Source organism: Salvelinus fontinalis, chromosome 16, assembly GCF_029448725.1.
Source record: "Salvelinus fontinalis isolate EN_2023a chromosome 16, ASM2944872v1, whole genome shotgun sequence".
NCBI classification, from domain to species: domain Eukaryota; kingdom Metazoa; phylum Chordata; class Actinopteri; order Salmoniformes; family Salmonidae; genus Salvelinus; species Salvelinus fontinalis.
In genome coordinates, this window is record NC_074680.1 from 33,608,348 (window position 1) to 33,634,631 (window position 26,284).

The 26,284-nt window shown below is 38.4% G+C and overlaps 1 pseudogene; it reads left to right on the plus strand.

Moving 5' to 3' along the window:
- The first annotated feature begins 3,948 nt into the window (after nucleotides 1-3,948).
- LOC129813371 (CDAN1-interacting nuclease 1-like) overlaps nucleotides 3,949-26,284 on the plus strand; it is a 90,454-nt pseudogene continuing 68,118 nt past the window's right edge.

Genomic DNA, 26,284 nt, shown 5'->3' on the forward strand with positions numbered 1-26,284 from the left:
ATCTGTCTAATAACATCTAGCCGCTGCTTATTTGGTGGACCTGTAATAAATTATGCTAAACCATTATTATTCTGACAATAATAATTTCCCTGTGTAGTGCGGCTGCGTGTGCTAAATGTTTGCTGACTCGCACTGTCACTGCCGCTTTCCACGTCTGACAGCGGATGATGATAAATGACCGCTGCCGCGAGTGGCAGAAGGCAGCACAGGCAGAAAATGGAGTCATTTATCATCCCCCTGACAGGTGTCAGTCACGCCGCCCATCTCCAGGGAATTACATTTTTTGGTGTAGTAGTTTTTAAATAAGTCATTTTTTAAGCAATGCTCTTTCTCTCCTATCCCTCTGGTTAAGATGGGTTCAAATTGCATGATGGAAATGCGTAATGTTGGGGTGGCAGGCTGAGGAATAGGTTGCTGTTTGATCGAGGCCTTGCCTTGACTCGCTGTGAGACCCTAGGCAAACTTATATAGATTAAATTACTATGACCCCTCTCTCACTGCCTGTTCATACACAATACCATAGAGCCCCCAAGGCTGAGTGATTCTGTTCTTTGATTCGGGGAAAGAAAAGCTATATGTTTTTTTGCCTTTGTATTGCATTGCATGGATAACAAGTTTACCATATGGATATCAGCTGAAGCATGTGTAGAATGTCTTTCTTGCAAGCATGTTTATTCAAATGTTACTATTAATAATTGTTCCATTACAAAAATAAAATGTAATGCATTTAATATTAATAACATTGTGTACTCTTTGTTCCAGAAAATAACCAAAAGAACCATATCGAGGCATCATGCCCTTCCCTCACTCTCTCGCCTCCTGTCTCTCTTCTCTCTCAGGAAGGGAATCATTCAAGTCGCGTGATATGAAGTGGACAGGGCCTCCATGACAGATATAATCTCCTCCCAAAAAATCACCACCTTCAGGATTCATTCCAGACATCCACATGCACCTGCTGAGCCTTTCCTATCACACAGCCTCTCGTTCCTCCCCTGAAGAAAAGGCAAAACAGCAGGTGGACATTTACCTCACACAGGCTTTTGATTGGCTGATTATCCCTAATTCTATTAAATGTTAAACAAATAAGAAAAAAACTATAAAAGACAGGCTGAAGGGGGGTCAGGAAAAGCTTCTTTGCATATCACAATTGACCTTTATCTAGTTTATTGTGCTGTTGGAAATGAGGCCAGGATAATGCACTTCTAATCCACTTATATAACAACAAACCTCTGATGATCTGGGTTAGATCTGAGGGAGCTTTGGTGATTTCAGTTGCAAGGGGGGAAAAAAAACATTTTTGTGCAGACTGGGGTGTTAACTAACTAACTATCATGCTTGTCTGGCTTTAAAGAAATCTGAGTCTTCCAAGCACTGCCGTTTTAACCACAGCAAGCCTGCCATATGCCACTGAGGCCAAAGTCATCAGGGACATTAACATGTCTTGGCTGGCCTGGTCTCGTCCCCTCTCTCCTTCCGTCTGCCTTTGTGGGCTGTTCTTTTTTTCAGTACTGTCTGTTGTTTCTTTGTTATAATGAAGGTACACGAGCGAAGCCCTGTTGGAGCTGGTCAATGAGGTAATAGCATATAACCTCTTTCTCTCTTCCTCTACCCCCCCAACACACTTTATTTGTACTTTTATTTTCCATTTGAAGTGCACACAAGCAAGTCTGCACCAAATCTAGGTACAAACATAATTATCCCTTGAATACCCCTGAATGCGTTTCAAATAATTGTTTTTCCTTATGGAAATTTGACAACTGGTCCGGTCTATGGACCAATTATAATTGGTATTTAGTCCTTAACCCATTTAAGACAGATGTGAAAGTAGTTTGTTTTATTACATCTTTATTATGTCCATTTTATAATTGACATTCAAAACTGCCACAGTTACTTCAGACAGGTGAGGTGCAGGCAGGGCACTGGTTCACTCTTCGATTCATCACAATATTGTTTTAATCAGGCACCGCACTTCCCAATTACACCACAGAAAGAAATACGCTACTCTAAGCCTTCATGTTTGGGGTTTGGAATAATATACATTTTCACACTACTCAAAATATGTAATGCTAATTGAACATGTACCTGTCAGGTCAAACGTCAGTGTTTAGAAACTATTCTAGGTTACTGTGAGTTTTTTTTTTGTTTCAGTGTGTGAAAGCGCTGGGTGTTTGTATTAAACACTTGCTTGGTGCTATGAGTATTAAATTGTTGCACACGGCCAAGCTCTGACATATCACATTAATAAGAATGAATGTTCTTTGCGCTAACTGGTGTTTCCTGTGCATTGCAGCCAGTCAGCAAATTAACAATTAATATCGTGTTAGTCTCAAGGTTTAATGGGTAGTGAAAAGGTGTGTGCTACAGTAGCCGTAAGATGCTATGCTATTAGGGTAGCTACTTTCACACCATCCACATCCTTAGTACTGTTCCATGGGGGAAATGGAGCTAATGGACTCGTTGAAACAGAAAGCCTGGAAATAGATGTTTACCCAGACAGTAGCAGAGATTAGGTTTTAATATCCCCTTCCAATAATGATAATCTCTGTTCAAATGCGTTGGTGCAGCCATAGGTATCTAGGTCATGTAATTTTTAAATAAAATGTAGCCTATCAATAAACCTTACATATCAAAAAAAAATCTCAGTTCGTGACCTATTCAATTTCAAAGCATAGGCTTTTTTAAGCTGGAAAGCTAAAAAAGTATGACTAAACATATTTATTTATTTGGTTCACTCACACCTCTTTCTGTTGTCCTGGGGTCGTGTGTGTCCTGGGGTCGTGTGTGTCCTCTTTAATCTTTTTAAATTACATTCAAAATGTTTACTGCAGTGAGCAATTTTTCGAAATAAAAACATCTGAATAGTTCACATGCATCAGTGGCACCTCAAAGCTAACTGTCATTATTCATTCTCCATTTAATTGACATATGATTTTTTTTCAAATGATTAAACTCGAAGATAACTGTCTATGAACCATTTAACTGTCATTTTAATACACTACTTAACATTTAAACCAAGCACATGCTCTTGCAGACAGCTAATTGATGTAGTCTCAGCCATTTATGTGACATTATATCTCCTACAGGGGGAAATGATTAACATTGATGAACTATTATTTTTCCATGTGAAATATTTTTACATTTAAAAGTTGTTGTTTTTCGTGCATTTCTATGGTGCTACGTGAAGGTCAGTTAAGCACACATGCTTTAGGCTACAGGCATTAGACTGCATTAGGCTGTCTGTGAGTGTAACACCCTTTAGCATCAGGCTAATAAAACCAAGAATGGAGAGTTTCTTCATAACTGTAATTCTTTTCAGCAGGCATTCAAGGGCCTGTGAATCTTAGTCACATGTTAAACTCATGAAGTACTGTGATTTGAGAAGCTGGGAGATGGACTGATGATTAATATGAAAATTAGGGAGATGCAAGTACCTGAACTAATCAGCTGGTCCTTATGCAAGCTGGGCCAGCGTGGGTAATGTTGCCATTTTTCATGTGTCATAGCTGATGTGGGTTACTGGGGATGCAACCCTCTCTTGTTATCCCAGGGTTTATGTGAATGGAAGAGAGGGATGAATCTTGGAAGAGGGGAAGAGATGGCAAAAGAGAAAGAGGGGGAGGGGGAAGAGAGAGCGATTTGGAGAGATACCTGTAAACTACACAGGCTAAGATGCTCCCACACTAATAAAGATTTAGATTGTCTCCTAACCTCTGTTATAATTATAGACATGTTTGGTCTTAAGCTAGCTGCCTTTTGTATGCAGAATTATGGAGATGTTAACAAATACTACCGGCGATTGTTAAAGTCTTCGTGCAGAGTGGAGTACTCTCTCTCGCTTTCTCTGCTTCCAACACCACTAGGAAGGATCACACAGATGAAACACTACAATCTCACTACAAGCTGAGGGCAAAGTCACTTTTGGTCCCCAATTATGCTAACAAGAGAAAAATGTTCCCCGGCTGTAAGAACATTCGGTTTCCTAAAGAAGTCACTGAAAATGGCACACATTTAACTAGCCATCTTTGTGTATTATTGAGGCAATGGTGTTATTAGGTATTGAAAAGCAAAAATACAAATTATAAGCACAAATGTATGCTAAGTGGCATAAAAAATCAAAGTCCAGGCACTTGTGTGGGTTTGAAAGTTAAAAAGCCTTTAATGTGTTGGTTAAGTCATTATTAAAATAAACTAGCGCATATCGGCTAACGCCTTCATCAGGGTGTCTTGTTATTAGGTAGTTTGTCATTTCAAGTGTTTTCCATGTTGATATTGTGCTGTATTAACTTTTGTCCATACTGCTTGTTTTTGTATAATTTTCCTAACATTTTGTTACACTCTGTGTGAATAAGAAAAGAAAACACCTTTCTTTCCTCAAATCATTGCATTTCAAGGTGCCTGTTTGTAGAAGTTTTTTTCTTTAGCCTCCACGAGAGATAATCAGTTGGTGCACCTGTCCTTATTCCTAACCTGTCTTGAATAATACATAATATGGGGCTACTGAACAAAATAAGTAGCGAGATGGAATGAGGGAGTGGGCTGGTGGGCTTGTTGTCAGGGCCAAATTCGCACTGGTAATCAGGCCCCCAAATGAGTCATTAGAATTCCTGTCAGGCTTACCCTTGATCTCCATCCTACTACGGCCTTCTCACTTCTAAAGGTGTTTTCCCTTCCCTTCAGACTGCCTCTGCCATAGGTCCGCCACTCTTCCTCTTCCAGTGCCTGTGATATTAGGCATTGTACTGTAGTTACTATCTCCAGTCTCTCTGGTGTGTCCTGTCCTGTATTTTCACATTGGTAATCGTCATATGATTAAAGCTCTGTCTCTAGGTTGGTTGGTCTTATTGTTGCTTATTAAGGAAATGTTAGGTCGACGGAAGGTTTGCAAAAAACAAAATGATTTGAAGACTGCTGTCGAAAGTTGGGTCAAGGATGTAAAATAGAACAATATAGTCCTACTGCAATTTAGCTCCATTAGAAAATGTAATTATATCTGTGACATCAACCCAACATGGACAGCCAATGTTATTCCAATGGAGTCATTCTTAGTTCTTTAAAAAAAACTTTGACATATCCAAATGATCCAAAATTGTGGGAATGTCCTTGAATGTCTCACAATTGTGCCATTCTTTATGGAGGAAGGATAGCAGAGTCCCCCCACCCTGCTCTGTTTTGATTTGAACTCTAGATCCTCTTACCACACAATACTCATCCATTCTCCCCCTTGTTCTTTTAACCCCTTCACCAGTGAACCTCTCCCCCACACTCATTGCTCGTGTCATCGTGGACAGGTTCCTTCTGGATCAGGAGGGCAAAGTGTGTGAGTAGGGCCTTTCTTTCAATCGTTCTCTCAGTCTTAATTCCCTTCCAGAGAGAAGCTTGCACCACAGTGCTGCTGCTGATGTTGTACAGCCCACACAGTCTTAATGAGAGATGGGCCCCTGCCACTGCTACTACCTGGGGTAGATGACTGACAATTAAGCACTCGGAAGACCACCCACCACTTAACTGCTGTTTAGATCAATGCTAGTTCATTTCATCAGTGTTATTTATAACCCCCCTGATCACCCCCTCTCCCCCTTCTACTCCACCATACACCCACCCTCTCTTCCTCCCTCCCTCCCTCCCATTTCCACTAAGGAAATGGAATTGAGGGGAAAGTGTGGCAGAAAAAGCAAATGGTTGCTGCATAGCGCAGCTGATGGACACAAAGGGAGAGGGAAAAAATAAAAACACTAATTTTTTCTTGAATGTACAGAAAGTGTCCCAAAAGACCGCTTGAAAAACAGTCCTGATGCATCATGGTTAGTCTGTTTTCTCTCATGGCTTGACATCATGGAATGTGTATAGTTATTATAGATTTTAAAATCCAATCATGTGTTTTTTTTATATAATGGCATAATTAGTTCCTATTTAAAACACTTATATGCTAAAGGTGTCACAAATTATTCAACCCTTTCAAACATTTGATAATCTAGAATCCTTAAAAATTATACTAATATTACTTAAGTATATATACTAAATAAAATAATATTGTATGAAGAGTTGCACAGATCATCATACCAATATAGGTAATAGCAAACTGTGTGATTATTTCTTTTAGCACAGTCTATAATACTCCTCCTTCGCCCATCCATACAGTAGCAGTTGTCCACGTACCTTGTGCACCCACAATAACGTTACAAAGAGCAACAGGATGGAGGGAACCAGGAGTTAAATTGCCACTGGATAACGAAGAATCCTTTAGTTATTTTCCAAGTGTCAACTGAATGATTAAATGTGCTTTTACGTGAACTCGGGGGACGTGCCTGTAAAGGGTTGATGAGTAGGTGAGACTGGGGTCAGTTGAGCGACCCTTGTTTCTAGGGAACCACACACAAAATGTGTCAGTTTACCAAATATTTAGCGAGAGATCATCATTTCATGGAGTCTGTGAAGAAAGAAACCACATGGAAGAAGTGGTAACCAAGTTAGGTCCAAAGAACGGATTTTCACCAAGTCAAATTCATTTCTTGTGTTAGAGGTTTCATGAGGCTTGTATCTAAACCAAAGTAGATACATTTTTAGCTTGTTCTACACAGTTGGCGTCTCTAGAAACTTCAATATGAGGTCCTAAACCGAGCATGAATGTGCATCTTTGTAGCTGTGTGGGCTAATACAGTCAAAGTGTGCCGTGGGGTAAACTGAGCCAACGGACATTGGGTAAGTTGAGCCAATAGCTGGGCCAATGGCAAGTGTTTTCTTCTTTGTAACAACAAAGTGTTAACACTTTGCACTTTTTTTAAAGGGAAATTTCACAAATTCTAAACTTTACATTCATCATCTCCAGCACCCCAACATCAACATACGTGAAAATGGTGTTTCTATGTTTTCTAGTAAAAAGATACGTTTTTCCAATTACATCAACCATTTAGTAGGCAATGCCTGCTAATAATTGGTTAAAATCACAATGCACAACCGATGATGTTATTGGAAACACTTATATCCCTCAATCTTTTTTTCCACAAAATGCGCCATTTTCACATATGCTGTCATTGGGATGGTGCCGGAGATGCTTAATTTCCCCTTTAAGCCTGTGTTAAAGGTCCTTAAAATGACTAAAAGACAAAAGCAATTGTGTTTGGGAAATAAAGACATGATAATATTTAATATTATAATATTTCATTCAGTACAGACATTTGTAATTGGCTTAACTTACCCTGTCCTGCTGTTCAACTTACCCCATTCCCAGGGCAAGTTGTGCCGAGAGACCACTATTTTTGGACAAACATGAATTCAGATTATTTCCAGTGATACACAACATCCTGAAATAAACTCAGCAAAAAAAGAAACGTCCTCTCACTGTCCATTGCGTTTATTTTCAGCAAACTTAACGTGTAAAGATTTTTATGAACATAACAAGATTCAACAACTGAGACATAAACTGAACAAGTTCCATAGACATGTGACTAACAGAAATGTCATAATGTGTCCCTGAACAAAGGGGGGGTAAAAATCATAAGTAACAGTCAGTATCTGGTGTGGCCACCAGCTGCATTAAGTAGTGCAGTGCATCTCCTCCTCATGGACTGCACCAGCTTTGCCAGTTCTTGCTGTGAGACGTTACCCCACTCTTCCACCAAGGCACCTGCAAGTTCTCTGACATTTCTGGGGGGAATGGCCCAAGCCCTCACCCTCCGATCCAACAGGTCCCAGACGTACTCAATCGGATTGAGATCCGGGCCCCTCGCTGGCCATGGCAGAACACTGACATTCCTGTCTTGCAGGAAATCACGCACAGAACAAGCAGTATGGCTGGTGGCATTGTCATGCTGGAGGGTCATGTCAGGATGGGCCTGCAGGAAGAGTACCACAGCGTTGAGATTGCCTGCAATGACAACAAGCTCAGTCCGATGATTCTGTGACACACCGCCCCAGACCATGACGGACCCTCCACCTACAAATCGATCCCCGCTCCAGAGTACAGGCCTCAGTGTAACGCTCATTCCTTCGATGATAAACGCGAATCCGACCATCACCCCTGGTGAGACAAAACCGCGACTCGTCGGTGAAGAGCACTTTTTGCCAATCCTATCTGGTCCAGCGACGGTGGGTTTGTGCCCATAGGCGACGTTGTTGCCGGTGATGTCTAGTTAGGACATCACATTAGTAAACTTTAGTGTCTTAAGTTTTCATAACTGTGACCTTAATTGCCTACCGTCTGTAAGCTGTTAGTGTCTTAACGACCGTTCCACATGTGCATATTCATTAATTGTTTATGATTCATTGAACAAGCATGGGAAACAGTTTTTAAACCCTTTACAGCGAAGATCTGTGAAGTTATTTGGATTTTTACGAATTATCTTTGAAAGACAGGGTCCTGAAAAAGGGACGTTTAGATGTAGATATCTTTGTTATAAAGAATACTATATTTCCCTTGACGGAGTGATGCTGAATGTAATAAAGGGCTCAACTTACTCCTACTCCCCTAATAGTCACCGAAATGAGTGAGCCATGAACACCACAGTAATTGCTCTCCATCCATCTCTGCTCCACCAAGCGCAACACATCAACCCAACCGGACAGACCTCTGTATATTTGCGTTGTTATTTTGAGGATAGGGTAGAATATGGCTGTCTGTATTTCATCGTTTTTCACTACTTCACACCCTGTGTAATGTTTACCTTTGCTGGCTGACAGTCTGCAAAAAAAATCTCCCTTTCATTGATGCAGAGGAAAACACGATCTGCAATGCAAAACATTCAGGAGGACATACTGTAGCCTACCTGATTAGCAGGGTTATTTTTCTGGAGTATCTACTTTCTCGTGTGGTTTGATGGTATTTTTCCCACTGTTTGATTCTGCGATCCTTTCCCTCACCTAATTCATTCAGATGATTGTTCGGTGTTCATTTCCTTCTCATTTCTCTCATTGACTCTCTCTTTTTCTCTCTCTCTTCTCTCTATGTCACACACGCACTCTTACACAGCCACTCATACAACTCACATACACACAGAGAAAGAGAGATCCCATATCATTTCAATTGAAGCATCCTGGAAAGCGTGTGCTAGTGGGGTGCTTTATGAGTGAATCACATGGTGTCAAAACGTAGCGCCTTAAATTGAATCAAGAAAGAGATTAAAGTGGATGTGTGTTATTTTCAACTTCTCCACAGCAGAGCCATTTGTCAAAGTCAAGTCTGTTATTGCTTTGGACCCACCGTTATCCGCTCCCTTTCAAAATAGTAGTCAGAGCATTGTGTAGAACAAGGCAGTCTTCCAGCAGACAGAGGCATTCTCTCTCTGAGATGCTGCCTAGGAGGCTGTCTGCAAAACCCACACACTGGAACTATCTGAGATTAACTTCTTGAAGGCTATACAGTACTAAGGATGGTCATTTGAAATTATTTCACTTTTCAAATAATATCATATCATTTTTTCAGATATCCAACATAGTTGAAAATGCATACTCACACAAGTGATCAAATACTAACGTCCGTTCGGATATTCTAATAACAATGCCCATCCTTAGTGTACTGTATACACTGAGGGTACAAATCATTAGGAACACCTTTCTAATATTGTGTTGAACCCCGTTTTGCCCTCAGAACAGCTTCAATTCGTCAGGACATGGACTCTACAAGGTGCCGAAAGCGTTCCACAGGGATGCTGGCCCATGTTGACTCCAATTCTTACCACAGTTGTGTCAAGTTGGCTGAATGTCCTTTGGATGGTGAACCATTCTTGATACACACGGGAAACTGTTGAGTGTGAAAAACCCAGCAGCGTTGCAGTTTTTGACACACTCGAACCGGTGCGCCTGGCACCTACTACCATACCTCGTTCAAAGGCACATCAATCTTTTGTCTTGCCCATTCACTCTCTGAATTGTCTCAAGGCTTAAAAGTACTTCTCTAACCTGTCTTCTTCTCTTTCATCTACACTGATTTGGATTTAACAGGTGACATCAACAAGGGATCATAGCATTCACCTGGTCAGTCTGTCATGGAAAGAAAAACTATTTAATAATACATTTTAGAATAACGTGGTAACATAACAAAATGTAGAAAAAATGAAGGGGTCTGAATACTTTCCGAATGCTTGGTACATACTTACACTACATAACCAAAAGTATGTGGACAAATGCTCGTCGAACGTCTCATTCTAAAATCATGGGCATTAATAGGGAGTTGGACCCCCCTTTGCTGCTATTACAGCCTCCAGTCTTCTTTCCACTAAACGTTGGAACATTGCTGCGGGGACTATGGCTTCCATTCAGACGTAATAGCATGGGCTCCCAAGTGGTGCAGCAGTCTAAGGCACTGCATCTCAGTATAAGAGGTGTCACTACAGTCCCTGGTTCAAATCCAGGCTGTATCACATCTGGCCATAACTGAGAGTCCCATAGGGTGGCGCACAATTGGCTGGGGTAGGCAGTCATTGTAAAAATAATTTGTTCTTAACTGACTTGCCTAGTTAAATAAAAATACATTTTTTAGTGAGGGCAGGCACTGATGTTGGACAATTAGGCCTGGCTCGCAGTCAGCATTCCAATTCATCCCAAAGGTGTTCGATGGGGTTGAGGTCAGGGCTCTGCGCAGGCCAGTTAAGTTCTTCCACACCGGTCTGGACAAACAATTTCAATATTATTTTGCACATGAAATATGTAGATTTGTGATTGAGACCACAACAACAACAAAATCAAAATAGTAATGACAAAGACAAATTATTTGAAAATGAAAATGTGGATTTTTTCAATCTATAGATCATAAAATTCTAAATTAAGTATAGGCTACACAAAATGCATACATGCACGCAGTTATAGCCTGTCTTCAAGCACAATATAGTTAGGCTGTAGCATCTATGCAGCTTTCCCATGTAGATAGATGGTTGTCTGCTGCTAGCCAGCTATCCAACCTGTGTGAGGGTGACATATTTGACACAGCCTCTCTCTCCTTCGCCTCCCCTCTCAGCAGTGACCTGCCTGGCCTTTGGCAATGAAGCGCTGCACACACAGGCTCCATGGTCAAATCCTGGAATCTCCCTGTGTGTATATTAGACGTCTGTTATGTGTTTCCATTATGAAACAATGCTAGGATAATTGTCTTTGCTGGCATTTAGCTAACAGGTTTGTTCAGGGCTATTGGCAGGCGTATCCATCATTGCCCCCCACCCCCCGCCGGACACACTGTGAGCGTGTGGCAGGAGAGCGAGTGGTCTGCAAAGATCAATATACTTCTATATAAGGGACATTACCCCCAACTGGGTGAGAGACTTGCCTTTGCCTATCACCATCCTTTTTTTAAATTCCCATGCTCCCCTCTTTCCTTTGCATTTAAGAGGCACAGAAATGGGGCCTTTGGGACTGTGGAATATATGTACATATTACTACAGCCAGATTGTTACAGACTTAAATAGTTCTCTATACTTTTCATTGTTTTACTGGTGGTTTGTCCTTTTTCCTCCTCTTCTTCTCCTTCCTCTTCCTGTTAAAGGATTGGAAGGAGTATCACTCAGGCAGGACCATAGCAAGGCTATTTGGTGGCGCATGTAAATAAATCAATAGATTCAAAGCAGTTTCATCACGTTTTGAATATGACATCAACGTCCAAAATGCTCCTCGTCTCATGAAGACAGACTGGCTGGTGGGGAGGGGCAGGTAATACTGTTGTAGCCACTCCTTTATTCCTAGAGAGACACCAGCACTTCGAGACAATAGTATTCCCCTGTAATATCTTTTTCCCCAATACATTTCTTCATCATGTTTTGAAGATGTCTCTCATCTATGCACACTAATATAAAAATATAGATTTTTTTTATTGGTCACCTTCAGAACTTCCTAGATACTACTTTTTCGACCCCTTGACCTGTATGTATGAGAGGGTCCCAGAGCCAATTGGTGATGATAATGATGGTGATCCTATTAGCAGCCGCTTACTTGGAGATTAAAAAGGCACACTGAGGAAGTTCCTCCTCTTTCCATCTCTCTCTTCATCCCTTCTTTCTATTCAGCCCTTTTGTTTTGAATAGTAAGAGTCACGGCACTTCATTAGTAAGGAAAAGTAAGGAGAGGAGGCAGAGGAGGAGGGGGGGGGGTGGTTGTGGGTGAGGTAAGCAGGCACGTGGCACTTCACTTGACAAGTATACTAATTACTCCTGTTCAGCAGAGGAACTGGAGTCAGACCCTGCTGCAGTCTAATGTGCTGACCCATGGAGATCTCTGTATGGTAGAGCCAGCCTAGCCCCAATATATACACACACACACACACACACTCTCATTTCACTGCTATCAGGTGGAAGCGGATCAGTTCTGCCCCAGTAACCCCTTTTGGAGCTCTGCTCCTCACCACACGGCACCACCATACTAACGGCAGGAGGAAAGAAACAATTTAAGAAAAAAACAGATCTTTCGCTCTCTCTCTCTCGCTCTCTCTCCGTCTCTCGTCTTATTTTTAAAGCGGAGGATAAATTTAAAAGGAGTAAATTGGAAAATCAAATGAGGGCTTTAGGCAACCGTAGAGATTTGCAGAGCTGTCCGCCGGTGTCTAGGAGGCTCATCCATCATGTCCCACAAGTAGTCAATTCCTCTAGTATCTGTAAATGTTTTCAGATATTAGCCAATTTATATGCTCCGAGATTCATCATGGAAAATCAGCTTTAGCAGTGCACATTATCAGGACCCGTCTCTCCCCTGCTCCATGAAGTTTGATGAATGAGAGCCCCTCCACAGCTCAATGGCTTGTGTATGGGAACGATGAAGGGGGGCTTGGATGAAGGTGGGGGGATATGCAGGGCTGGGTTGTCATGCATCTCCCATCTCCCATGGGAACAAATCTTCTTTTTTTTAAATGTATAAATAAACTTGCAGAGGAACTCATCAGTGTCGGGGGCAATAGCAATCGTCATTGGTTATTGTGTATTACGGTCCTCCCTCAACAAATATTGCCTTCTAATGAGCTTTCCTGCAATTAATGACTTTTTCACCCTACTGGAAACAAGGGGGAGCGACGATACAATGACATGAGAGTAAGGAAAGAGAAATCAAGCAAGGTTACGTTGTTGTGTTTACAGCACCGAGCTACTTACCTGGTAGCGTTGAGCTTTTTGTTGTGTTTGAAGCTTTATTAAAAGGGATGTTGTGTTGTTTGTTAACACTAGCTGTTTTCTTTAGCAAATCCCAATGGGAGGTGAAGCGTTTGCTTCTAAATTCTCTTCTCTCCTGCTCCTCAGATGTTGACGATATGATACCTCAGTCACAATGTATGCCAACATGGGACAATTACAATGCATTTGGTGTATATTTACATGGTGAAAAGGCATGCTGCAGGGCTTTGTTCTCTGCATGTGAGGCTGGAACATTGTGTTTGAGAGTGTGTAATGTATGAATTTGTGTGTGTCTCTCTCGCTCGCTCGTCCAGTGCAGCGCACGGTGGAGTGCATTGTGAGGCAGGGACGTCTTTAATAGCATGCTGATGTTATAGGAAGGCTGCAGCGACGTGAGGGAGAGAGCCAGGGATGCTGTGCCATGTTGTTATTTACTGCCGTGTGGCAGGCGATTCCCGGCCTACAAATGGCATTAGGGCCTGTGATGAATGAGCATTAGGGTAAAGTCATTTCAAAGGCAGCCTGATTTATTAGCGGCCTGGTCTTCCATTTTCATCAGGTCAATGATTGGCTGAAACTCCACAATGTCAGCTCCAAGGTCACGTGAAAAAAGGCCAAGAAAAAAACCTTTGTGCTTATCATGGCTACTCTAAATAATATAGAATAAATAACAAGATGGAGGGAGAGAGTATACTAGTCCGTTCGGGGCTCAAGCTCAACTGTACACGTGTTAGTGTCGTGTTATGTGAGAGACCAGAATGTGGTGGTGGTCAACCTCCAATTATGCGCACTAGTAAGACAAGCTTTAATGATGCTGCTTAAGGTCATGTTTATTACACACTACTGTTTGCAGAAGCAGCATCAAATCTATAAAACTACCTTCAAATATATAAAACTACCATTAAATCAATAAAACTACCATCAAATCTATAAAACTACCATTAAATCTATACAACTACAATTACATCTATAAAACTACCATCAAATCTATAAAACGACCATTAAATCTTTAAAACTACTATTACATCTATAAAACTACCATTAGAAGCAGCATCAAATCTATAAAACTACCATTACATCTATAAAACTACTATCACATATATAAAACTACCATCAAATATATAAAACTACGATTGCATCTATAAAAAAAACAACCAAAATATATAAAACTACCAACAAATCTATGAAACTACCGTCAAATCTATACAACTATCAACAAATCTTTTAAACTACAATGAAATCTATAAAACTACGATTAAAAGCAGCATCAAATCTATAAAACAACCAACAAATCTATGAAACTACCGTCAAATCTATACAACTATCAACAAATCTATTAAACTACAATGAAATCTATAAAACTACAATTAAAAGCAGCATCAAATCTATAAAACTATCATCAAATCTATCAACTACCATCAAATCTATAAAACTAGTATCAAATTTATGAAACTACCATTACATCTGTAAAACTACCACTACATCTGTAAAACAACCATCAAATCTATAAAACTACCATTACATATATAAAACTACCATCAAATATATAAAGCTACGTTTGCATCTATAAAGAAAACAATCAAAATCTATAAAACTACCATCAAATCTATAAAACTACCATCAAATCTATATAAACACCATTAAATCTATACAACTACAATTGCAAATATAAAACTACCATCAAATCTATAAAACTACCATTAAATCTTTAAAACTACTATTACATCTATAAAACTACCATTAGAAGCAGCATAAAATCTATAAATCTACCATTACAACTATAAAACAACCTTTAGAAGCGGCATCAAATCTATAAAACTACCAACAAATCTATTTAACTACCTTCAAATCTACGAAACTAACATTAAATATGTAAAACTACCATCAATCTATAACAATACCATAACATTTATAAAATTACCATTAAATCTATAAATCTACCATCAAATCTATTTAACTACCTTCAAAACTAACATTAGATGCAGCATCACATCTATAAAACTACCATTAAATTTATAAAACTACCATTAAATCTATAAAACTACCATCAAATCTATCAACTACCATCAAATCTATAAAACTAGTATCAAATTTATGAAACTACCATTACATCTGTAAAACAACCATCAAATCTATAAAACTACCATTACATATATAAAACTACCATCAAATATATAAAACTATGATTGCATCTATTAAAAAAAACAATCAAAATCTATAAAACTACCATCAAATCTATAAACTACCATCAAATTTATAAAACTACCATTAAATCTATAGAACTACCATCAAATCTATAAAACTACTATCAAATCTATAAAACCACCATTAAATCTATACAACTACAATTACATCTATAAAACTACCATCAAATCTATAAAACTACCATTAAATCTTTAAAACTACTATTACATCTATAAAACTACCATTAGAAGCAGCATAAAATCTATAAATCTACCATGACAACTACAAAACAACCTTTAAAAGCGGCATCAAATCCATAAAACTACCAACAAATCTATTTAACTACCTTCAAAACTAACATTAGATGCAGCATCAAATCTATAAAACTACCATTAAATCTGTAAAACTACCATCAATCTATAAAACTACCATCAAATTTATAAAACTACCATTAAATCTATAAAACTACCATCAAATCTATCAACTACCATCAAATCTATAAAACTAGTATCAAATTTATAAAATCTATAAAACGACCATCAAATCTATACAACTATCATCAAATCTATACAACTACCATCAAATCTATAAAACTACCATCAAATCTATAAAACTACCATCAAATCTATAAAACTACCATCAAATCTATAAAACTACCATCAAATCTATAAAACCACCATTAAATCTATACAACTACAATTACATCTATAAAACTACCATTAGAAGCAGCATAAAATCTATAAATCTACCATTACAACTATAAAACAACCTTTAGAAGCGGCATCAAATCTGTAAAACTACCATCAATCTATTTAACTACCTTCAAATCTACAAAACTAACATTAGATGCAGCATCAAATCTATAAAACTACCATCAAATCTATTTAACAACCTTCAAATCTACAAAACTAACATTAGATGCAGCATCAAATCTATGAAACTATCATTAAATCTGTAAAACTACCATCAATCTATAAAACTACCATCAAATTTATAAAACTACCATTAAATCTATAGAACTACCATCAAATCTATAAAACTACTATCAAATCTATAAAACCACCATTAAATCTATACAATTACAATTACATCTATAAAACTACCATCACATCTATAAAACTACCATTAAATCTTTAAAACTACTATTACATCTATAAAACTACCATTAGAAGCAGCATAAAATCTATAAATCTACCATTACAACTATAAAACAACCTTTAGAAGCGTCATCAAATCTATAAAACTACCATCAAATCTATTTAACTACCTTCAAATCTACAAAACTAACATTAGATGCAGCATCAAATCTATGAAAATACCATTAAATCTGTAAAACTACCATAAGTCTATAAAACTACCATCAAATGTATAAAACTACCATTAAATCTATAAAACTACCATCAAATGTATAAAACTAACATCAAATCTACAAAACTAACATTAGATGCAGCATCAAATCTGTTAGCAACCATTAGAAGCACCATCAAATTTATAAAACTACCATCAGATGTATAAAACTACCATCAAAACTATAAAACTGCCATTAGAAATGACATCAAATCTATAAAACTACCATTACATCTATAAAACTAGCATCAAATCTATAAAACTACCATTTATAAGTAGCATCAAATCTATTAAACTACCATCAAATCTACAAAACTAACATTAGATGGAGCATCAAATCTATTAGCAACCAATAGAAGCACCATCAAATGTATAAAACTACCATCAAATGTATAAAACTACCATCAAATGTATAAAACTAGCATCAAAACTATAAAACTACCATTACATCTATAAAACTACCATTAGAAGCAGCATCAAATCTATTAAACTACCATCAAATCTACAAAACTAACATTAGATGGAGCATCAAATCTATTAGCAACCAATAGAAGCACCATCAAATATATAAAACTACCATCAGATGTATAAAACTACCATCAAAACTATAAACTGCCATTAGAAATGGCATCAAATCTATAAAACCACCATTACATCTATAAAACTACCATTACATCTATACAACTACATTTAGAAGCAGCATCAAATCTATAAAACTACCTTTAAAATCTATAAAACTACCTCTACATCTGTAAATCTACCATCAAATCTATAAAACTACCATTACATCTATAAAACTACCATGAAATCAAATATATAAAACTACCACTAGAAGCTGCATCAAATCTATAAAGCTACCATTAGAAGGAGCATCAAATCTATAAAACTGCCAATAGATCTATACAACTACCATCAAATATATAAAACTACCATCGAATGTATAAAACTAGCATCAAAACTATAAAACTACCATTACATCTATAAAACTACCATTAGAAGCAGTATCAAATCTATGAATCTACCATCAAATCTTTAAAACTGCCATTAGAAGGAGCATCAAATCTATTAAACTACCATCAAATCTAAAAAACTAACATTAGATGCAGCATCAAATCTATTAGCAACCAATGGAAGCAGAAATCAAATCTATAAAACTACCTTCAAATCTATAAAACTACCATCAAATCTATAAAGCTGCCATTAGAAGGAGCATCAAATCTATAAAACTACCAATAGATCTATACAACTACCATCAAATCTATAAAACTACCATCAAATGTATAAAACTAGCATCAAAACTATAAAACTACAATTAGAAGTATTATCAAATCTATTAAACTACCATCAAATCTACAAAACTATGCTCCATTAGATGGAGCATCAAATCTATTAGCAACCAATAGAAGAACCATCAAATCTATAAAACTACCATCAAATGTATAAAACTAGCATCAAATGTATAAAACTACCATTAAATCTATAAAACTACCATTACATCTATAAAACTACCATTAGAAGAAGCATCAAATCTATAACTCTACCATTAAATCTATGAAACTACATTTATATCTGTAAAACTACCATTAGAAGCAACATCAAATCTATAAAACTACCATTTACATCTGTAAAACGACCATCAAATCTGTACAACTACCATCAAATCTATAAAACTAGCATCAAATGTATAAAACTAGCATCAAATGTAAAAAACTACCATTAAATCTATACCTACCATTAGAAGAAGCATCAAATCTATAAATCTACCATTACATTTATGAAACTACCTTTACATCTGTAAAACTACCATTAGAAGCAACATCAAATCTATCAAACTACCATAAAATCTATAAAACTACCATCAAATCTATAAAACTACCATCAAATCTGTAAAACTACCATTAGAAGCATCATAAATCTATAGAACTACCATTAGAAGCAGCATCAAATCTATACAATTACCATCAAATCTTTAAAACTACTATTAGAAGCATCATACATCTAAAAAAACTACCATTAGAAGCAGCATCAAATCTATACAATTACCATCAAATCTTTAAAACTACTATTAGAAGCATCATACATCTAAAAAGAACTACCATTAGAAGCAGCATCAAATCTATAAACTACCATCAAATCTTTAAAAATACCATTATAAGCAGCATCAAATCTATAAAACTACCATTACATCTATAAAACTACCATTACATATATACACTATCATTACATCTGTAAAACTTCCATCAAATCTAGAAAACTACCATTACAGCTATTTAACTACCATTATAGCTATTTAACTACCATCAAATCTATAAAAATGCCATTAGAAGCATCATAAATCTATAAAAATGCCATTAGAAGCATCATAAATCTATAAAACTACCAATAGATCTATAAAACCACCATAAAATCTATAAAACGACCATCAAAAATGACCATCAAATTGAAAAAACTACCATTACATGTGTAAAACTACCATCAAGTATATAAAACTACCACTAGAAGCTGCATCAAATCTATAAAACTACCATCAAATCTGTAATACTACCATGAAATCTATAAAACTACTATCAAATGTATAAAACTAAACTACATTTTGAAGCAGCAACAAATCTATAGAACAATTATCAAATCTATAAATCTACCATTAAATCTATAAAACTACCATTAGAAGCAGCATCAAATCTATAAAACTAACATTAGAAACAGCATCAAATCTATAAAACTACCATCAAATCTGTACAACTACCGTAAAATCTATAAAACTACCATCAAATGTGTAAAATGACCATCAAATCTATGAAACTACCATTAGAGGCAGCATCAAATCTATAAAACTCTTTTTAAACTCCCTTTGGAAGCAGCATCAACTCTGTAAAACAACAATCAAATCTATAAATATACCATTAAATCTTTCAAACTATAATTACATCTATAAAACTACCATTACATCTAAAAAACTATCATTACATCTGTAAAACTACCTACTAATCCATGAAAATACCATCAAAACTATAAGACTACAATGAAATCTATAATACCACCATAAAATCTATAAAACTACCATTAGAATCATCATAAATCTATAAAACTACCATTAGAAGCAGCATCAAATCTATAAAACTACCATCAAATGTATAAAACTACCATCAAATCTATAAAATTACCATCAAAACTATAAAACTGCCATTAGAAGGAGCATTAAATCTATACAACTACCATCAAATCTATAAAACTAGCATCAAAAGTATAAAACTACCATCAAATCTATAAAACTACCATTACATCTATACAACTACAATTACATCTATACAACTACATTTAGAAGCAGCATCAAATCTATAAATCTACCTTTAAATCTATAAAACTACCTCTTCATCTGTAAATCTACCATCAAATCTGTAAAACTACCTCTACATCTGTAAATCTACCATAACATCTATAAACCTACCATTACATCTATAAAACTACAATCAAACCTATAAACCTATAAAACCTATAAATCTTTAATACTACCATGAAATCTATAAAACTACCATGAAATCTATAAAACTACCATTAGAAGCAGCATCAAATCTATAAAACTAACATTAGAAACAGTATCAAATCTATAGAACTACCATCAAGTCTATAAAACTACCATTACATCTATAAAACTTCCATCAAATCTATAAAACTACCAACAAATCTATAAAATTACCATCAAATCTATAAATCTCCATCAAAAACTACCATCGAATTGAAAAAACTACCATTACATCTGTAAAACTACCATCAAATCTATAAAACTACCATTAGAAGCAGCATCAAATCTATAAAACTACCAACAAATCTATAAAACTACCATAACATCTATAACACTACCGTAACATCTATAAAATTACCATAAAATCTATAAAACTACCATCAGAATGATCATAAAATCTATAACTATAATACTACCATTATAAGCAGCATCAAATCTATAAAGCTACCATCAAATCTTTAAAACTACCATTAGAAGCAGCATGAAATCTATAAAACTACCATTAAATCTGTAAAACTACCAATACATCTATAAAACCACCATTAGAAGCAGCATCAAATCTATAAAACTACCATCCCATTTCTACAACTACCAATACATCTATAAAACTACCACCAAATCTAAAAACCTACCATCAAATCTATAGAACTTCTATTATTTATGTAAAACTACCATTGAATCTATAAATCTACCATACATCAATAAAACTACCAGCAAATTTATAAAACTACCCTTAAATCTATAAAACTACCATCAAATCTATTAAACTACCATCAAATCTACTAAATTAACATTAGATGCAGCATCAAATCTATAAAACCACCATCAAATCTATAAAACTAGCATCAAATGTATAAAACTACCATCACATCTATAAAACTACCATTAAATCTATAAAACTACCCTTACATCTATAAAACTACCATTAGAAGCAGCATCACATCTATAAAACTACCATTAAATCTATAAAACTACCCTTACATCTATAAAACTACCATTAGAATCAGCATCAAATCTATACATCTACCAGTCAATCTATAAAACTACCTTTACATCTGTAATACTTGCATTAGAAGCAGCATCAAAACTATAAACTACCATTACATCTGTAAAACTACCATCAAATCTATAAAACTACCATTACACCTGTAAAACTACCATCAAATCTATAAAACTACCATTACATCTATAAAACTACAATCAAACCTTTAAAACTTCCAACAAATCTATAAAACTACCATCAAATATATTAAACTACCATCAAATCCATAAAACTACAATTAGAAGCAGCATCAAATCTATTAACTACCATCAAATCTATACAACTACCATCACATCTATAAAACTACCATCAAATGTATAAAACTACCGTTAGAAGCATCATCAAATCTATGAAACTACCACCAAATCTATAGAACTACAATTAGAAGCCGAATAAAATCTATAAAACTCACATTACATCTGTAAAGCTACCATCAATTCTACAAATCTACCATCCATTCCATAAAACTACCATCAAATCTAGAAAACTACTATTCTGCAACAGTCCTGACCTATTTATGTTAGTTTTTATGTGTTTTTGGTCAGGGCATGTGTTTTGGGTGGGCAGTCTATGTTATCTGTTTCTATGTTGGTTTCGGTTTGCCTGGTATGGCTCTTGATTAGAGGCAGGTGGTTTGCATTTTCCTCTAATCAAGAGTCATATTTAGGTAGGGCATTCTCACTGTTTGTTGGTGGGTGATTGTCTCCTGTGATGTCTTCGTTATGTTCGATGTATTCACTTTTGGAGCTGTTTAGCTGTTCGTTCGTTTTGATGTACGTTCCTGTTCGTGAGTTTACGTTTGTTGATGTGAGTTTATGTTCAGGTTCCGTTGTACGTCGTTTTCTTATTTTGTAGTTTGTTAAAGTGTTTGTTTTCGTGTCATCGGTTTTCGTTATAAAATAAAGATGGCATATTTCCCTGACTCCGCATTTTGGTCCGAAGATCCTTCTCTCCTCACCTCATCCGAGGATGAGGAAAGCGACAGCTATTACAGAATCACCCACCAACAAAATACAGTGACCAAGCGGTATGGGAATGCTCGACGGAGTCAACGGAGAAAGGGACAGAAGAAGGAGCAATGGACATGGGACGATGTTCTGGATGGAAAGGGTGTCTACACATGGGAGGAAATCCTAGCTGGTAGAGATCGCCTCCCATGGGAACAGCTGGAGGCACTGAGGAGAGCGGAGGCTACCGGAGAGAGGAACCGGAGCTATGAGGGAACGCGTCTGGCACGGAAGCCGAAAAAGCCCGTGAGTAACTCCCAAAAATTTCTTGGGGGGGGGGTAAAGGGTAGTGGGCCAAGGGCAGGTAGGAGACCTGCGCCCACTTCCCAGGCTTACCGTGGAGAGCGGGAGTACGGGCAGGCGCCGTGTTACGCAGTAGAGCGCACGGTGTCTCCTGTACGAGTGCATAGCCCGGTGCGGGTTATTCCACCTCCCCGCACTGGGAGGGCTAGATTGGGTATTGAGCCAGGTGTCATGAGGCCGGCTCAACGCGTCTGGTCTCCAGTGCGTCTCCTCGGGCCGGCATACATGGCACCTGCCTTACGCATGGTTTCCCCGGTTCGCCTACATAGCCCGGTGCGGGTTATTCCACCTCCCCGCACTGGTCGGGCAACCGGGAGCATTCAACCAGGTAAGGTCGGGCAGGCTCAATGCTCAAGAGAGCCAGTACGCCTCCACGGTCCGGTATTTCCGGCACCACCTCCCCGCCCCAGCCTAGTACCTACAGTGTCTACACTACGCACTAGGCTACCAGTGCGTATCCTGAGCCCTGTTCCTCCTCCACGCACTCTCCCTGTAGTGCGTGTATCTAGCCCGGTGCCTCCAGTTCCGGGTCCACGCACTAAGCTACCTGTGCGTCTCCAGAGCCCTGAACCCACTGTATCTTCTCCCCCTATTAATCCTGATGTGCTTGTCCTCAGCCCGGTGTCACCAGTGCCGGTACCACGCATCAGGGATAGAGTAGGCTTTGAGAATACAGTGTGCCCTGTCCCTGCTCTACGCACTAGTAGGAAGGTGCTTATCATTAGCACGGTGCCTCCAGTTCCGGCACCACGCACCAGGTCTACAGTGCGCCGTATCCGGCCAGAGCCATCCGTCTCCCCAGCGCCATCTGAGCCATCCGTCTCCCCAGCGCCATCTGAGCCATCCGTCTCCCCAGCGCCATCTGAGCCATCCGTCTCCCCAGCGCCATCTGAGCCATCCGTCTCCCCAGCGCCATCTGAGTCATCCGTCTGCCAGGAGCCTGCAAAGCCGCCCGTCTGCCATGAGCCTGCAAAGCCGCCCGTCTGCCATGAGCCTACAGAGCCGTCAGCCAGACAGGAGCCGCTAGAGCCATCAGCCAGACAGGAGCCGCTAGAGCCGTCAGCCAGACAGGATCTGCCAGAGCCGCCAACCAGACAGGATCTGCCAGAGCCGCCAACCAGACAGGATCTGCCAGAGCCGCCAACCAGACAGGATCTGCCAGAGCCGCCAACCAGACAGGATCTGCCAGAGCCGCCAGCGAGCCATGAGCAGCCAGAGCCGTCAGAGAGCCATGAGCAGCCAGAGCCGTCAAAGAGCCATGAGCAGCCAGAGCCGTCAGTGAGCCATGAGCAGCCAGAGCCGTCAGAGAGCCATGAGCAGCCAGAGCCGTCAGAGCGCCATGAGCGTCGAGAGCCGTCAGTCTGCCATGACCTTCGAGTGCCGTCAGCCTGCATGGACCTGCCAGAGCCGTCCAAACAGGACCTGCCAGAGTCCTTCAGCCGGGATCTGCCCCTTGTCCCGGTGTTGCCCCTTGTCCCGGTGCTGCCCCTTGTCCCGGTGCTGCCCCTTGTCCCGGTGCTGCCCCTTGTCCCGGTGCTGCCCCTTGTCCCGGTGCTGCCCCTTGTCCCGGTGCTGCCCCTTATTCCAGTGATGGTCCTTATCCTGGTGCTGCCCCTTGTTTTTGTGCTGCCCCTTGTCCCGGTGCTACCCCTTGTCCCGGTGCTGCCCCTTGTTCCGGTGCTAGCTGTTTATTTAGGGGAAGCTAATGTTTGGGTGGTCAGTGGAAGGGGTAGAAAGAAGAGGGGAGTGACTATGGTGGTGCGGGGACAGCGTCCTGAACCGGAGCCACCACCGTGGTCAACTGCCCACCCGGACCCTCCCCTGGACTTTGTGCTGGTGCGCCCGGCGTTCGCACCTTGGGGGGGGGGTACTGTAACAGTCCTGACCTATTTATGTTAGTTTTTATGTGTTTTTGGTCAGGGCATGTGTTTTGGGTGGGCAGTCTATGTTATCTGTTTCTATGTTGGTTTCGGTTTGCCTGGTATGGCTCTTGATTAGAGGCAGGTGGTTTGCATTTTCCTCTAATCAAGAGTCATATTTAGGTAGGGCATTCTCACTGTTTGTTGGTGGGTGATTGTCTCCTGTGATGTCTTCGTTATGTTCGATGTATTCACTTTTGGAGCTGTTTAGCTGTTCGTTCGTTTTGATGTACGTTCCTGTTCGTGAGTTTACGTTTGTTGATGTGAGTTTATGTTCAGGTTCCGTTGTACGTCGTTTTCTTATTTTGTAGTTTGTTAAAGTGTTTGTTTTCGTGTCATCGGTTTTCGTTATAAAATAAAGATGGCATATTTCCCTGACTCCGCATTTTGGTCCGAAGATCCTTCTCTCCTCACCTCATCCGAGGATGAGGAAAGCGACAGCTATTACATATTCAATCTAGAAAACTACCACCGAATTAATTAAACTACCATTAGAAGCAGCATCAAATGCATAAAACTACCATCAAATCTATAGAACTACAATTAGAAGCAGCATTAAATCTATATAATTACCATCAATCTATAAAATTACCATCAAATCTATAAAACTACCATCAAATCTATAAAAATACCATCACATCTATAAAACAACCATTAGAAGCAGCATCAAATCTTTAAAACTACCATTACATCTGTAAAATTGCCATCAATTATATAAAACTACCATCCATTCCATAAAACTACCATCAAATCTATAAAACTAACACTAAATCTATAAAACTACCATCAAATCAATTAAACTACCATTAGAAGCAGCATCAAATCTATAAAACTACCATCAATTCTATAAACTACCATCAAATGCATAAAACTACCATTAAATCTTTAAAACTACCATTAAATCTATACAACTACCATCAAATCTATAAAACTTCCATCACATCTATAAAATGACCATTAGAAGCAGCATAAAATCTATAAAACTACCATTACATCTTTATAACTACCCTTAAATCTATAAAACTACCATTAGAAACAGCATCAAATCTATAAAACTACCATTAAAACTACCATCAAATCTCAAACTACCATTACATCTGTAAAACTACCATCAAATCTCTTAAACTACCATTAGAAGCAACATCAAATCTTTGAAACTACCATTAAATCTATGAAACTACCATTAGAAGCAGCATCCAATCTATAAAACTTCCATTAGAAGCGGGAAAAATGCCATTACAGTGTGATAAGTTCCCAATAATGCTAATGTGGTATTCGGTCCTTTGATTTCCCTTCCGATTATTAGGAACAGTCGAGTAGTAACTGTTAAGTGAAACAAGTGTTGTTGAGGAGTAATATACCTCCTGGCATCATAAAGTTTGCTGCCTAATATTTCCCGCTTTTTTGATTATCCATTATCATTTGTCATGACGTTTCCTATCTCGAGGAGAGAGAGAGCTTTCTTTCAGCACTGGGAAGAGCAAGCGAGTGCTCGGAGCAGCATATTTGTTCTTCCTCTGCCAGGTGTTTGCGGGGAGGGATGTTCTGGGCTTTTTATGTGTTCTAGCAAAGATATCTTCATAATGAGTGTTTAGGTTTAATAGAGGCTTATAGTAAGTCAAGTCTTATAAAATAACAGTCCTTTTAAGTCGACTTTATTCCATTGGACACTGTTCACTCTTCTTTTTATAAATCCCTCAAATTAGCCATCCTGTCTTCAGCACTAACTATCTATCTACACATCTCAGGTAGAGATCCCCCAGCTAGCCATGTTTTTGGAGGGGATCCATAATGCCTGAAATATGAATAGAAATATTCCTAATATTGTCAGTAATGCAGTGAGTCTGTCACGACTGTATATATCATTAGAATGGCGCGCC